General features: G+C 45.8%; 1 pseudogene; it reads right to left on the bottom strand.

The window, feature by feature from the left end:
* Positions 1 to 232: 232 nt before the first annotated feature.
* LOC147465261 (guanosine deaminase pseudogene) lies at positions 233 to 750 on the bottom strand (annotated as a pseudogene).
* Positions 751 to 15,370: the final 14,620 nt, after the last annotated feature.

Here is a 15,370-nt window from a genome sequence, read left to right as displayed (position 1 = left end):
ATCGACCAAACAAAAAAGGGTGGCCTTACCACTTTTTATGTGGCAGTGTCTATAACCCGTACAAAAGGGACATGACCATGATTGACAACTGACAAAATAAAACAAAGCTTTGACAAAATATAGATGATGATATAAATAAAATCATGGCAGACCTATGAGACTGAATAGGTGAAACTAATTTTGAACTCAACATATTGTTGCTTGAGCAAGTTCTGGAGAAGTTGTCGATCTTTTATGTTATATGTGAATCTGCAAAAGATCTTGAAGATGAAGAATACTGTCGAGCACGATTGGTTTGAGTATCTTTAAACACCTTTTCTGCAATGACTTCATCAAAGCCAATTGCAATGGTTGCTTCAGCTTGAGCTACATAGATCAGCGGTTGATTCGAGAAAGATGTATAGCACCAAAATACATCGGGTAAGTCTCACACAAAGCATACATCTCGCAGTCTGACAACTCGATGTGCCAAAGCTTTTTACGTGCCTCTTGAATGGCTATGACCTTTGCATGAGTTGTTGGATCCATGTATTTAAGGACCATGTTGTGACGGCTAACAACAATCTCATCCTTCAACATCACTACTGCACCAAAAGGTCCTCCATGGACACATTTCACACCTTCATAGGCTTCCTGATTGCAATCCTTATCTCGAAACTCCTCATGATGAACATCAAAGGTTGAGGCAACAATATCATCCATGACTCCGCTTAGAAGAAGAGAAAAGAGAACTTTTATAGTCGCTTTGCTCCTAGCACTTGCAACTCGCGGTGTTTTGTGAGGCTCGTATGAATGACCTCTTGGTTGGCCACTATTTCAAAATAGTGTGAACACAAAGGTCACAAAAAAAGACAAGCTCTCTGTTTGTTTGCAGATGCCGACAACGCAGACGACAGAGGCAGGAGGATGCGCAGCGGGCTCAGAAGGCGGAAAGAGAAGGATTCCATGTAACGAAAATAGCGCTCAAGCCAGGGCGCTTCTACAAAGCTCAACGGTGATTGGTTTCAAGCAGGTCGATGGGCTTGCTTCCTCTCTGCAGGCAACTACTCCGGCACACTGTTCCGAGCCAAGGCCGAGAATGTGGCTCTGATACCATATGATGGGTTTATGGCTATGGGGGGTGGTACCAAGGGGTTGCCATGGCTAGGAGAAGGTGCAGCAGAAGCGAGAAAGAGAGAGAGAGAGACAGAGAGAGAGAGAGAGAGAGAGAGAGAGACTCGACAGCTTGAAAAAAAAAAAGAGAACAAAATTGCACGCTATTCATTGTATTGAAAACCTATAATTAAAAAGGCAAAATTGCCTTGCATAACTCGGACTCCAAGTAAAGCCACTTGCATGTTCCATAAAGGGAGTTTCCCATAGGCGAGACGCACAAGGGCTTGCATACCCAACAACCTCCTTGCATGGTCGTCTGCATCTTCTGAGGAGAGTCCCTTGAAAGTAGGAAACTTGATGTTTACCTCGGCCAAAACACAAGACAATGCCTCCATGGCCTCTTGCTCAGGAGCCCGTTGCTCAATAGCTTGCTGTAACAAAATGGGAGAGAGCTTTACTGGAGAAGGTGACGTGGAAGATGTAGAACCGGGTGGAGGAATGGATGATGCCATATGTGGAGGTATGGGTGATGAGGTTGGTGGACTTCTACTAGGTACCAAGGGTTGATGTCTTCTGTCGTGGTACTTTAGAGGACTCAGTAGTGTGCTTTGACGCTCTAATGACCGCCTTGCATGTGTCATGCAGTGACCACCAACCCAACCAAGATTTGGACAAGAAGACCTTTAACTGGCTGAAAACAGGTCTAGACTCTACTAGACCAGACTAGGGCAAGTGACTAAACCACCTGGCTGGACCAGGGACGAGGAGGACTAGACCAGGACGAGAGCTTGGTTGCACCAAGGCGAGAGACTAAGTCAGCACAAGTAAGTTGTCTAGGGTGAAATTGGACCAGACCAGCAGGTTGCACTGGGCAAGGCATAGTAGGCAAGGCCAGGTAAAACCCAGCTAGCTCCTCAATTTGTACCTCAACAGAGAGTGAAACTTCAGTTGAGGTCCCACCGGGAGTGCCAAAAATGAGAGCACCTGTAGCGCGGATAGTGTGTCGTGCTCTCTACAGTGGGTTCTGCTCAGTGCAACGTGTGTGACATCTCACTCGGAACAGAATGAAAACAAAGGAAACAATAGATAACAACTGATCAACACAGAGACACAGAAGCAGACTAGAACATATGGACTCGACTATCTCAAAGAACCGATATAGACTCTGGCGTGGTAGCACACTCAGCTCCAACCCAGGACTCACAGGTACAATGGGGGTGTCGAGGCTCCGATGTGCAGGGATGGTGCAGATGTGCTATATGTATAGACTCGCTCCTCCAAACGACGACGTTGGACCATATATGAAGAAGATCCACCAACGGCTCATAAATGTCAGCCAATTAAGTCTATCTCCAAACTGAGTGGTGGTGTTGACATGGCCACGATGTCCACTAGACCACCGTCCGTATCCTTGCCACGTATCACTGCCAGCCCAGAGAGTCCGTCCAGTGTGAACCAGACCAGACCAATTGTACTAATTGTGTGTCCTGTGAAAGTGACATTGTAGCCTACTACAGGTTCTTAATCGGATCTCCATCTGGAAGTGAAAATGGAGCACATCCCCCCCTCCCCCCTCTCGATTGCACATAGCTTGGCCAACGTCTCCTTCTCAAGGAACAATTGCATGCAACGCCACATCTATGTCATCGCCTCCGATTGAGATAGTTACACTAATCTCCATTATTCTAGGACGCATGTCCTTTTTCTTTGTGTGGCTTCCCTCACCTATATCTCCTTTCAATCAACTTTTTCTTTTAATCGCGCCATGATCCTACAGCAAATCGTTAGCATACTAAAACAAGGCACATTTTTCCATGCAAGGGTTGTCACGATCCATTGGACAGTTCACAAATGCACACATGCAAGTTGTGAAACAGTGCTTAGCAACCTAGCAAGATTACTCAATTGGTGCAATGTCATTCCGACACATGAAACATGCAGTTGGAAAAAACATATGCAAGCTCGAAAACATCGATGTCAATCTAAGGACCAACACACCCACCACAGCAATTCAACATTTTGTTAGCAGACAACAGTTGATCATAACTCCAAGCTAAGGACCAACACACCCACCAGAGCAGCTCGACATTTTGAGCAGCTAACTCGCAACTCACCTATGTAGCACGTCGTTCTTCATCGCCAAACAGTATCCGCGCACGTTGACATTGCTACATACTAACTCTGTCCAATTTTTGGCCTGCCCAAAGGGCAAAGGCTATAGAGTTGCCTTCTCTTTTTGCTGACTAAAATAGAAAAAAAACTAAGTTATATTTTCAAGCATTTTTTTATAGGCCAAAAATGCCGATTGGTTGAAATGAGATAGTGGGCACTCATTTAAATGAAGAGTGTGTAAATCTAATGATGGACTCCATTGGTTGGAGTAGATAGTGAAGAATTTACTTAAGATATGTGATGATGGGAATGGAAGGGGTGAATAATATATTATTGATATTCGTTCAGTAGCCCCGACAAATTTTGGTTTTCGAGTGTTTTTAGTAGAATCTTGTGAGATGCTCCTATGTACGGTTTGAGGGAAAAAGGGAGGCATGGATACATGGAGGAGAGAGGGGAAATATTTTTTTATGGGCAAAGGGCAATGGTGGAGGGAGGTAGGTATTTTTTTTTAGTGCGAGGCATTTCGTCCTGATGCATGCGCATAGCATACGCATTAATCAAATGAACTCTCTCTCTCTCTCTCTCTCTCTCTCTCTCAGTATCAGGATCAGACTTAGAAAATGCAGGTCAAGCCAAAACAAAATACTGTTCTCCGGCGACATATTTGTGTGTGTGTGTGTGTGTGTGTGTGTGTGTGTGTGTGTGTGTGTGTGTGTGTGTGTGTGTGTGTGTGTGTGTGTGTGTTGTGTGTGTGTGTGTGTGTGTGTGTGTGTGTGTGTGTGTGTGTGTGTGTGTGTGTGTGTGTGTGTGTGTGTGTGTGTGCGTTGCAAGGGCACTCAGGTGGCGACGGTTCGATTGCGTAGAGGACATTCACAGAAATGAAGGCTTGGAGCTTATATTGGGAGGGTGGGTGATAGTCAACAGGTGGAGGTTGTTTTCTATGCGTCTTTGTGTGTTGTAGGGATAACAGGTGGTGCTTCTTCAAAGGCCTCGCTCGTCAAATGGAACACTTGTTGTTGCAGCAGGAAGGCGACAAAGACATAAGTTGCCACTTGTTGTTGCAGCAGGAAGGCAACAAGGACATAAGCTGCAAGGCTATGATGAAGGTAGGGAGGCATAGTGAGGGGAAGCAAAGTGCATAGCACTCTGGATGGACCGCAATCATAGCAAAGCAAGGGGGGACGCGGCACTGCTTTTGCTTCCCAATTTGAAAATTCACTATCGAATACATACAATTTTGTGAACGGACAGCCTGTTGTGGATGATGCTTCTCGTCAGCGAACGTTGAGAAAGGAGGGGGAGGAGGGACGATCAGCATGCAGGGGAGCGGTGCAGCAATATACAAGTTAGACCTGCATCGACATTTGAAAGGCAGATATTCATCTCTCTCTCTCTCTCTCTCTCTCTCTCTCTCTCTCTCTCTCTCTCTCTCTCTCTCTCTCTCTCTCTCTCTCTCTCTCTCTCTCTCTCTCTCTCTCTCTCTCTCCTCGGTGCTAGAGCAAGGTAAACTGGCTTGGTTCTTTTGGAGCTATGCGTGCACTCAGAGAGGTCTCTTGCTTTAGGTTTGTAGATGTGTGATTGCGAGAACCACTTCCGGCGTTGGGGGGGGGGGACACAATAGAGTACGTGCATTGCCATATTGTGTGGGGGAACATGCAGGAGACGCAGAAAGCAAAGAGGCAGTGGGGACCACGGCATAATATTGGAAGTAGAGGAAGATGGAAAGGCCACAATGGTCTGCGATGCAAGTGCTGAACCAAGGGGCGTATCCTAGCTGCAGAGGGTGTTGCACGTGCATGCCAGTGGAGGGAAAGGCGATGGTATCTATGAGCACCATGGTCGAGAGAGTCAGAAGTAGTTGCTGAATAAATTTGAGCCAAAAAAATGGTGATGGGCACGTGGAGAGGGACAAATCCACAGAGTTGTGGCTTGACAACTGAGAGATTTTTTCGTTGTGGGCGATGGTCTCAGTGCTACGTCTCGATTCTAGGAAAGAGAGAGAGAGAGAGAGAGAGAGAGAGAGAGAGAGAGAGAGAGAGATATGCTCCCATGTCATCCACGATCAGAGAGACAAAGAGAGGGAGTGCGAGAGGACTCTGTTGCCATGGATTGGGGAACGGGAAGCAGAGCGGTGACAAGGAATTTTACCTCTGATTTCTCATATTTCCCACGACTAATTAATGGATTTTTGAATGTAGACCCAAATAGGCAGGCCTTGTGATTTTATCACTTGTTAACTACCGCTCGATGTCGTCTCACACTCTCTTGTCCTCTCCTTCCACACCACAACTCCCGTTTCGCTTTGCTAATTACTGCCCCTTTAGAAGGACGTGTTAACAAATCTCCACCCACTCTCCATTTCAAAGGTCACAACAAAACCACTTTTTATATTATTTTTCATCACTCACATTTGAACCCATCGTGTAGAATATCCAAGGGTCGAGCTAAACCACTAGACTACAAGCCTATGATGGTGTGTAGGGTGGCCTTCTTCATCAAAAACTAAACAAGTGTTAAAATCACAAGACCTGCTGTTTGAAGAGCATGATGGATGGCAAGCATGTATCATAGGAGCTTTTATATTCACTATCTATGACTGGGATGAAATGTAGATAGTGTAGTGGGATTAAGAATAGATAGGAAAGAGTTACCAATTGGGGATATCACTCTTACCACAAATCTTTTACAATGCTAGATGGGTGTAGAGAGAGAGAGAGAGAGAGAGAGAGAGAGAGAGAAAGGGGGGCATTGTCTCTCCATCCCATGGCCAATTTATTTAGTGATAAAGGATTGCAAAGGACTATTGCCTGCTCTATCTTTCTACCTTATCTCCCCACCTTGCCAAGGAGGCTACTGCGAGAATGATTGGCTATGATTTGAGACTGCTTTGGCTCTCCACCCCGCTAAAGAGGCTACTGTGATAATGGCTAGCCTTGCCTCTTCACCATTGTGAGAACGATTGGCTATAATACCTTCCTCGCCACGTTGATTGTCTCTCTGCAATTGCAAGCTATAGGAAGGTCCTAGGGTCCCTCATGGGATTTCAATCACTTTTGCCAACAATGCCTCTTATCCGGTTTAGGGAGTTAGAAAGATTGTGCTTACTGTGGTGTTATGGACAACCACCTGAGTAGGTCCCGAAAACAACTTTTTGTGGGTGAATTAAAAGGAATCAGGGTAGATGCTCTTGAAGCTTTGAGGGAAAACAAGGGTGGGGGGCACGTGGTGGAGAGAGAGAGAGAGAGAGAGAGAGAAGAAGAAGAAGAAGAAGAAGAAGAGAAACTATCCCAAGACACCTTGAAAGATCTTTTCGTCGATATCTGTGCCTGCGAAATCGAGGCTGCTGCGGCAGCACGTAGTGCGATTTGGAGATTGCATGCAAGCCGAGCTGAGGAGGAGCTGCAGTGTGCAGGTCGCAGACGGAGACAAGGTGAGGGCGAGCTGATCAATATCTTTTTGGATGTGCACGAATTGCAGGGTGGAAGTGCTGCTGTGTGGAGATGCTCCGTCTGAGCATGCAATGTGGAGATTGACGAAGCCGGAGGTGCAGGGCACTTGTGGGGAGGCACAGAGAGAGATGATCCGATTTGAGCTGGACGCTTCTAGACAGAGGGAGAGTTGATAACTGTGAGCATGTGAAAATGCAAGGAAAAGGGGAGACTGTAGATGGCACGGCAGGTTAGGCATGGGGTGCCGATGGACGGAAAGGAATGGAGGAACAGTGCCAAAGACATTCAATGTCGACGAATGAGCCAGAAGGCGATTGCGGCAGAAAAGGGCAGTTCGTTTTTGGGGGAGAAAGACTCGTGTGAGAACGGTCGCAGAGGCACTTTTGCTTTTGATATTGCTAAGGGATTTGGAATCTCGCAACTTAATTAATTAATGGCTTCAACATAGTAGACCCAGTAGACCCGGAATAGTCACATGTGAAAGAAAAAGGCTTAAAAAGGTGGAAATTTTGAACGTTGAAAAATAAAGAGGGAACATTAGGAGCAACACTTGGGTTGTGAGTTGGAAACTTGGGTTGTGAGTTGGAATGAGCCTATAAGGGAAGTATGTGTCACTTCCCCGAATTTTCCAGCCCCGTTTTTTAGTGATTGCTCGCATCCCTTGTATTCGGCACTTTCTTATGATATTGATCATTCGTTCGCGTCTCTCATTCTCGTGTCCCTCTTGCGTTCAGTTTTCAAGTTGCGTTCTTATATGTGTGTTTGCTTGCCTGCAGGTCCCGTTTGCATCGCAGGTGAGCCGACGCGGCCCCGTTTCAGCGACGCCCCGAACGAGGGCGTCACACTTGGTATCAGAGCTAGACATTTTGGAACAACAACAAACTCTCATCCTTGTAAATATCCACCCCTCAACCTCGGCAACAAATTTTGTATCGGCACGCCTCAAAACCCCCGCTTGACGTGGGCGTCAAGCTCTCTCAACCCGGGGGAGTATATAAGGGAAGTATGTGCCACTTCCCCCAACTTTCCAGCCCCGTTTTCCAGTGATTGCTCGCGTCCCTTGTATTCGGCACTTTCTTATGATATTGATCATTCGTTCGCGTCCCTCATTCTCGTGTCCCTCTTGCGTTCAGTTTTCAAGTTGCGTTCTTGTATGTGCGTTTGCTTGCCTGCAGGTCCCGTTTGCATCGCAGGTGAGCCGACGCGGCCCCGTTTCAGCGACGCCCCGAACGAGGGCGTCACAGAGCCTTCACGTGGTCAGTCTCTAGCTAGAATACCAATGATGTGATTCCTTCTCAATATCTTTCACCCACTCTCTCTTTTTCGTGTGTGTTGGCAAGGTACCTTCTCTCTAGCCTATTCCTATGCTACCTCCAAACCAATTGGCTACAAGGCTTTGGCAATAGTAGAGTATCTAACCTTTTCTTCTTTTTTTTTTGGGGGTGGGGGGGGGGGAGGGGGGGGGTCGTCGACATAGCCATGGTGCTGTAGATGCAAGCCAACACCTCCTTTATGACTGGTCCACGAGTGAAACTAACTTCAATTGGTTGCTCTACATGGTTGCACTCATCAGCATTGATAAAAGCATTACTCTTGTGTTTAGGTCTACACTAATCATGTTGCTGGCCACCATGCCCTTTTCTCTACATGCACTCATTGGCATAGCACCATTGTCCAGAGTATATATTCTTGCTCGAGTGCTTCTTGGCCTAATTGTAAGTAGTCCTACAATATTTTGCCTTCACCACCATCAACAACCAAGTTTGGGAAAAAAAATAAGGGAAAATTACAAAAATACCCCTCTAATTTGTGGAAATTCCCAAAATACTCCTCGATTTTCAAATTCCCAAGATGCCCTCAATAGTTTGTAATAAATTCCCAAAATGCCCTTCAAATTCTCCAAAATTTCCAAAATATTGCTTGTCGTGAGATTAAATTTCTCCAAAGATACAAAAATTTGTAGCTTTTCATAAGAAGAGTGATTTGTCTATCAATGTAATGCGCTAAAACTAGAATTTGAGTTAGTTATGTAGGCTTTGGAGATGAATTGCTTCATTACGTTTAGACATAATTCTCTTTCGATGCTAGGTAATTTGTGATAAGTTACATTCTAAGCACTCAAAAATGGATCTCAATTGTATAAAGATTAGAAAATCTTGAGCAATCCAATCAAAATAGATACAAGGATACTTTGGGAATTTTTGAAATTGGAGGGGTATTTTGGGAATTTCCACAAATTAGGAGCATTTTGGTAAGTTCCCAAAAAGTAAACAAAAAAGGAGAGAGGGATGAGGTAGAAAGAGATAGAGAGTGGCAAGTGGCAACATGGAATCCAACTAGATCCAGTATTGAGCTACTTCTTGGTTTTTCCTAGTCAAGATGAGTATTGTCCTGCTCTCTCATCTGTGTAGCTTGTGAGAGGCCGGAACAGGGCACTGGGTATAGGTCTCATTTAAGGCTAACATCCAAGACCTATCGAATCTATAATTATATTAGGCCAGCATGAAGGGAAGAAAAAGCGCCCACAGCTCGTGGTGAGAGCCTGTCGTTCAAGAGCTGCCTGCACCCGTAATTGAAGGGCTGGAGGGAAGTGTTGGACTTCAAGCCTCAAGGGTTATGCCAAGCTACGCTAGTAATTTAACTCCCCGTCATTGCTTGCAACACGCCATCACATCCTCCTTCCACGGTTCCACCCCCTTATTTACTCGAAATCGCAGTCCCAAAATGGGTATCCTATTGTGAGCTTTGTCCCGCATGCCTGCCAGTAGGGAGTTCAACAGATTAGCCGCCTCTGCATGCTGGTTGGTTGTTGATGGTGGTGAAGGAAAAATATTGTTGATGGTGGTGAAGGAAAAATATTGTTGTTGATGGTTGTTGATATTGTTGATGCAGCTTGGTTGTTGACGGTGATAATTAACCGCCATTAATTATCTCGCTGCACTCCTTGGGTTCCTCTTGCTTGCCTCTCCGTGCAATAGTGACTTGTAGCCCATTCAACAAACATATGTTGACCTCTGCAGACCTACAACAACGAGAGCATCTCTGCTTATACCCATGCGAACGTGATGCATCGACAACACCTCCACGCTCATTATTTATTTCGCTGCACTCCTTTGGTTCCTCTTGCTTGCCTCTCTCTGTGCAATAGTGACTTGTAGCTTCTGCAACAACGAGAGCATCTTTGCGACCACCCATGCGGACGTAATGCATCGACAACACCTCCACGCTCATCCTTCCAGCTTCTGGTCCCTCCAATCTTGACTTGCGTATTTGCAATGCTCTTGATGCCAATCATGTGAGCAAGAAGGCTTTTCTCTCTCTCTCTCTCTCTCTCTCTCTCTCTCTCTCTCTCTCTCTCTCTCTCTCTCTCGCTCTCTCTCTCTCTCACACACACACACACACACACACTGAGGGAGATAGAAGATAGAACGTTATGGATGGATACCAGAGCGAGAGAGAGAGAGAGAGAGCGAGAGAGGCGGACTTTTGGAGCCCCATCGTATTGCCACCCCTCGAGTGGCGTGATGCATCTGCCTCGGTTGTGCATCCTAATCCTCGTCGTCTCAATCTTTGGTGATGGTTCGGCTGAAAGAAAAAACAATTACAGCAGTCAACACCTCCGATCTTGTGCACCACCTTCGGCCCTCGCCATCGCCTCTTGCATGCAGACCTTGGTGGCTTTCTCTCTCCCCATTGTTGAGAGTCTTCAGCATTACCCTCCGGGGGATTCACTCTTCTTTTCCGTATGGTACCACGTGAGTGTACAAGAGAGGGTTTTGGATTTTGTACATAAGCGTATACAATAGGGGTAGCCCCTCATTATTTCATACACTATGACATTTGGAACACATTACCGCTCAAATAGACGCACAAAAACAAAGAAAAAATTCAAGTCAAAAAATCTCGGAAGCGGTTATGCTTGAGTCAATGCTCGCGGTAATGGTCCTTTAGCAATGCACGCGGTAATCGGTCCGGCTACATTTCCGCGCTTATTCCCGCTGGATTTACAGCAAGCTTTACCGCAACAATTACCGTGCACGCGAGTATTTTTAAAATAAAGCAGATGACCATTTGGATGGTCCTTGGTATGACCCATCCAAATGGTCATTTGCCTTTTTTTTCCTATACATTTAATAAATTTAAAAAAAAACAATTTCATTGCACAAAAACCAACAATTTCATTACACAAAAACTTTGGGCCAAAATCAAATGTTTAATTATATTGGAGAAATTGTTCATTACAAATTACCCAAATAGGAGATGCATGGCGGCTATACAAATGTGGCCAAAAGAAGACTTTGGGCCAAAATCAAGTGTTTAATTATATTGGATATTACAAAATTGCCCAAATAGGCGATACATGGGGGCTATACAACTGTGGCCAAAAGAAGACGAGCCCAAAAACACTCGGAGGATTTAGCTACTCGGATCCTGGGACCTCTCAAGGGACTCCCTGACTCTGCAAAAGAAAAAAACAACAAAACCTTTAATTAATACAAATGGATACATAATTCTGCATGCACTCATTTAAAAAAAAAAGTTCACACTTACAGGCTGTAGTGCACGACATGCATTTTCAAATTCTTCGCGATTGATTTTGTTGTTTTCATACAGCCAGCACCATGTCTCATATTCGGAGTGGCTCTCTCTGTATTTCTGGATCTCTCGACTTGGGCGGGTCATAGTAATATTTTGTTATATATCAATTAAAAAATGTCACAAACCTAACCTTATTACCACAAATTAAATCAATTCAAATGAAAATATGCGCACTCACAAATTTATCTTTCCATGCTGCTTTTTCGCCCGAGCCGTAATGCGTGGGCGTTTGCTGCGTCCTCGCCTCCACCTGTCGAGTGTACGCCCTAGCACCTGTCGCTCTCTCGTCCTCCAGCTCGCCCTGGGCTTCCTCCCACTCCTCGTCGTGAACATTTCCAAGGCGATAGTTGTGACCCTTAGATTCAAATGTTCGCTTTACCGCCCTCCGCACACTGGACTTCTTATTTTTCAAGAAATTCTTGACGTACTCCTCGAGCCACTACCTGGAGAACTCTTCCACTTCCGGATTAGGGAACCGCATGAGCAATGTCGTGTGAATGTACGTCAAGTCGGCTGGGTCCTGATCTTTGAAAGATTTAAAGCAATCTTGATATGTCGAGTGGATCAGCTGATTAAGGTGCCCTAAAAATGTCCTCCCCAAAGAGGAACCTAGATCCACCTCCCTCCCTCGATGTATGTAATAGTAGTAGCCACGAGCATCTGGGGCTGGCGCATTGCGGTCCTCATCCTCATGTGGAGCTCCAAGGGGTGAGCGAGGAGGTCGGGGTGTAAGAGGAGGTGAATCTGTAGCACTGCCCCCTCCACCACCAAAGCAGCACGAGCCACTACCTCGACGAGATCGTGAGCCACCACTACGGGAAGAGCGCTGGCCACCTGAAGAGCGTTGGCCCGAGTCCGAACCGTTGGGTGGTGTAGGCGACGGGTAACTCGACGGTGCGGGCATGGATCGCTGTAAATGCAAGGTGGAGGGAGCTGCGGGTGACGGGAAAGTCGAGGGTAAGGTGGAGGAAGACGCTGTGGGAGACACACTCTGCACGATCGGAGTGATGGCACCCGTGTCACAAGCTGTGAGAGCCCATAGGCAGCCAACTATGCAGGTGTGTACCGCCCTAGAAGACTCTATTGCGAGGATAGCCACTCTGCCTGGGCGCGGTATGCCCTCTCGAGGTCGGGGTCATGTACTGCATCTCGGAACCATCGAAATCCGAAGGTGGATTGTGGCTGGTGGGAGGAAGACTGTGAGTAGTAAGCATCACAAGCGTCCTCGTAAGAAAGGCCCTCGACAAGAAAGTCCTCTATGGATCGATAGCCGGGCGTGGAAGAGGATGCCATATCCTACAATTTCACAGAAAAAAGGGACACTAATTAACATTGGATTCTAGTCAAAGTGAGATTCTTTATTGCATAGGATTCCTCCCTGCATGGGATTCTTTTCATCTCCTATTTAAGAAATGGTTTGTGTGCTTATTTTTTTGCATCCATTTAGAGAGAGAGAGAGAGAGAGAGAGTGTGTGTGTGTGTGTGTGTGTGCTTCTAATTAATCTATTTTGTGTGTGCGTTAGTGTGTGGCAAAGAAATTAATCTAGTGTGTGTGTGTTGGACTTTAATCTACCGTTTGGCTTCTTGGTGACCATTGGGGTCTCAATCAACATCATCGCACACCCACATGGAGGTATGTTGGTATGCTTGTAACGCATGCACACTAATGCAAGCGTTAGTGTGTGCTTGTAACGCATGCACACACTAATGCTTGCATTTAGTGCTAGAGAGGTATGCAAACACTAACGCTTTCATTAGTGTGTGCTTGGGCACAAAATAGTTTGTGGAAACACACTAATGCAAGCATTAGTGTGTGTGTGTGTGTGTGTGTGTGTGTGTGTAATGCATGCACACACTAATGCAGGGTTTAGTGTGTGATTGTGTACAAAATAGTGTGTGAAAACACGCTAATTTGTGCACAATCACACACTAATGCAAGCATTAGTGTGCCCAAGCATTAGTGTGTGCTTGGGCACAAATTAGTGTGTGGAAACACACTAATGCAAGCATTAGTATGTGTGTGTGTATAATGCATGCACACACTAATGCTTGCATTAGTGTGTGCTTGTGCATGCATTAGTGTGTTAACACACTAATTCGGGCATTAGTGTGTGAATATTGTGCACAAAATAGTGTGTGAAAACACATTAATTTGTGCACAATCACACACTAATGAGGGCATTAGTGTGTGAATATTGTGCACAAAATAGTGTGTGAAAACACATTAATTTGTGCACAATCACACACTAATGCAAGCATTAGGGTGTGCTTGTAACGCATGCACGCACTAATGCGGGCATTAGTGTGTGATTGTGCACAAAATAGTGTGTGAAAACACACTAATTTGTGCACAATCACACACTAATGCAAGCATTAGTGTGTGTATAATGCATGCACACACTAATGCTTGCATTAGTGTGTGATTGTGCACAAATTACTGTGTGTGTGTACAATGTGTGTGTGCATGTGTGTGTGTGTGTGTGTGCAATGTGTATGCATTGTGCGTGTGTGCATGTGTGTATGTGTGTGTAGAAGAACGAGAAAAAAGAGAGAGAGTTCGAGCACTTACAGTCGTGACCTCAATCGCTTGGATATGGTGAGGATGGGGATGAAGAGAGTAATAGAGCTTGGAGATGGAGAGGGAGAAGGAGAGAGAGCTTGGAGATGGAGAGGGAAACAGGCTCGCACAGAGAAGGAGCTCGTTTCTCAATTTTTGGCATTCAATTTCGCGGGGGCACTTAGGTGCCCCCTTTATATAAAAAATTTTGCTGAAAATTTTATCGTGCGTATTACCACGTCCGCTACTACATGTATTACCGCGTGTATTACCGCGAAAATCTCTGATGAGACATTAAGGTTACGCCGATTGGATGACCTCTTGTACCCACCTCTCCCCTCTATCTTTAATGAGTGTCAGTCATGTCAGTACCAACATTCTTGATTCTTCTTTTTCTTATTTTATTTTTTCTTATTTAGTGTGTGGTCGTATGTGCAGGTCGATTGGGATGACGTGGGTCCGTCGGTTGGCGTGGAACGAACTCGATGGTTGAGCGAGCGACTACCGTGTCCATGTACGCGATGTAAGCATGCGATTTCACGGCTTTGGCGTATATGCTTGGCTCACGTGGATGATTATGGACTATGGGAGGATCCGAGAAAACGCACTCGAATGGAAACTAGCGATCCGAGAGTTTTGGCATCCATTGATGTCGCTCCCCATTGGAGTGTGATCGGGGGCGGAGGCGGGAGGAGAACGGAAGAGCGATTGCGCTAGGAAGCAGTCATGGGAGGGGGCTCACATCCGCCGTCCAATGTGGATGGGTCCACACGAGCGTATGTGCATCCTACATCCACCACATATGGGGATCTCCCCACCACCCCATCCCACATGGAGGTGGAGGAAGATCATTTGCACAATATGGTTGAGGATCTTCTTACACGGGAGACGGTGAATGAGTGTGAGCATGAGTGTGCATGTGACGAAGCCGCCCAAAAAACCAAAGATTCATTGCTAGAGGCAGCACACACCGCCCTTTATGAGGGATGCTCCTACTCCATATTACGAGCGTCTCTTGAGATCTTGAATATTCAAGCAATGTTTGGATGGAGCAATGCAGGGTTCGATGCACTATTGAGGTACGTTTAAGTGTAATAAGTGTTAGTTGTGAGTTTTTTTCGTGGTTATATGCAATAACGAGTGTTCTTTAATTATGTCATAGGCTATTAGGCAAGATGATGCCTAAAGGCAATCATCTTCCAGAAAATCGAAGGAAGGCACGACAGGTGGTGACAGGGCTTGGGATGGACTATGATCGCATACATGCATGTGTCAATGATTGCGTGTTATTCCGCAATGAACATGCAGGGCTTGATGCTTGCCCCGAGTGTGGAGAATCAAGATACAAAGAGGTAATTCAAGGAACCACAATACCTCGCAAGGTTCTTCGTCATTTTCCCCTCATTCCCCGCATCAAGCACATGTCAGCACCAAAGGAACAAGCGAGCTTCTTACATGGCATATGACAAATCACTCCACCGATGGGGTTATGAGAGTGCCGGCTGACTCGCCGGCATGGCAACACATCGAGCAGACATTGTCGGAGTTTAGAGAA

Source organism: Adiantum capillus-veneris, chromosome 1 (genome assembly GCF_014529385.1).
Source record: "Adiantum capillus-veneris isolate H3 chromosome 1, ASM1452938v2, whole genome shotgun sequence".
Taxonomy (NCBI): domain Eukaryota; kingdom Viridiplantae; phylum Streptophyta; class Polypodiopsida; order Polypodiales; family Pteridaceae; genus Adiantum; species Adiantum capillus-veneris.
This window is presented reverse-complemented; position numbering and strand designations above follow the sequence as displayed.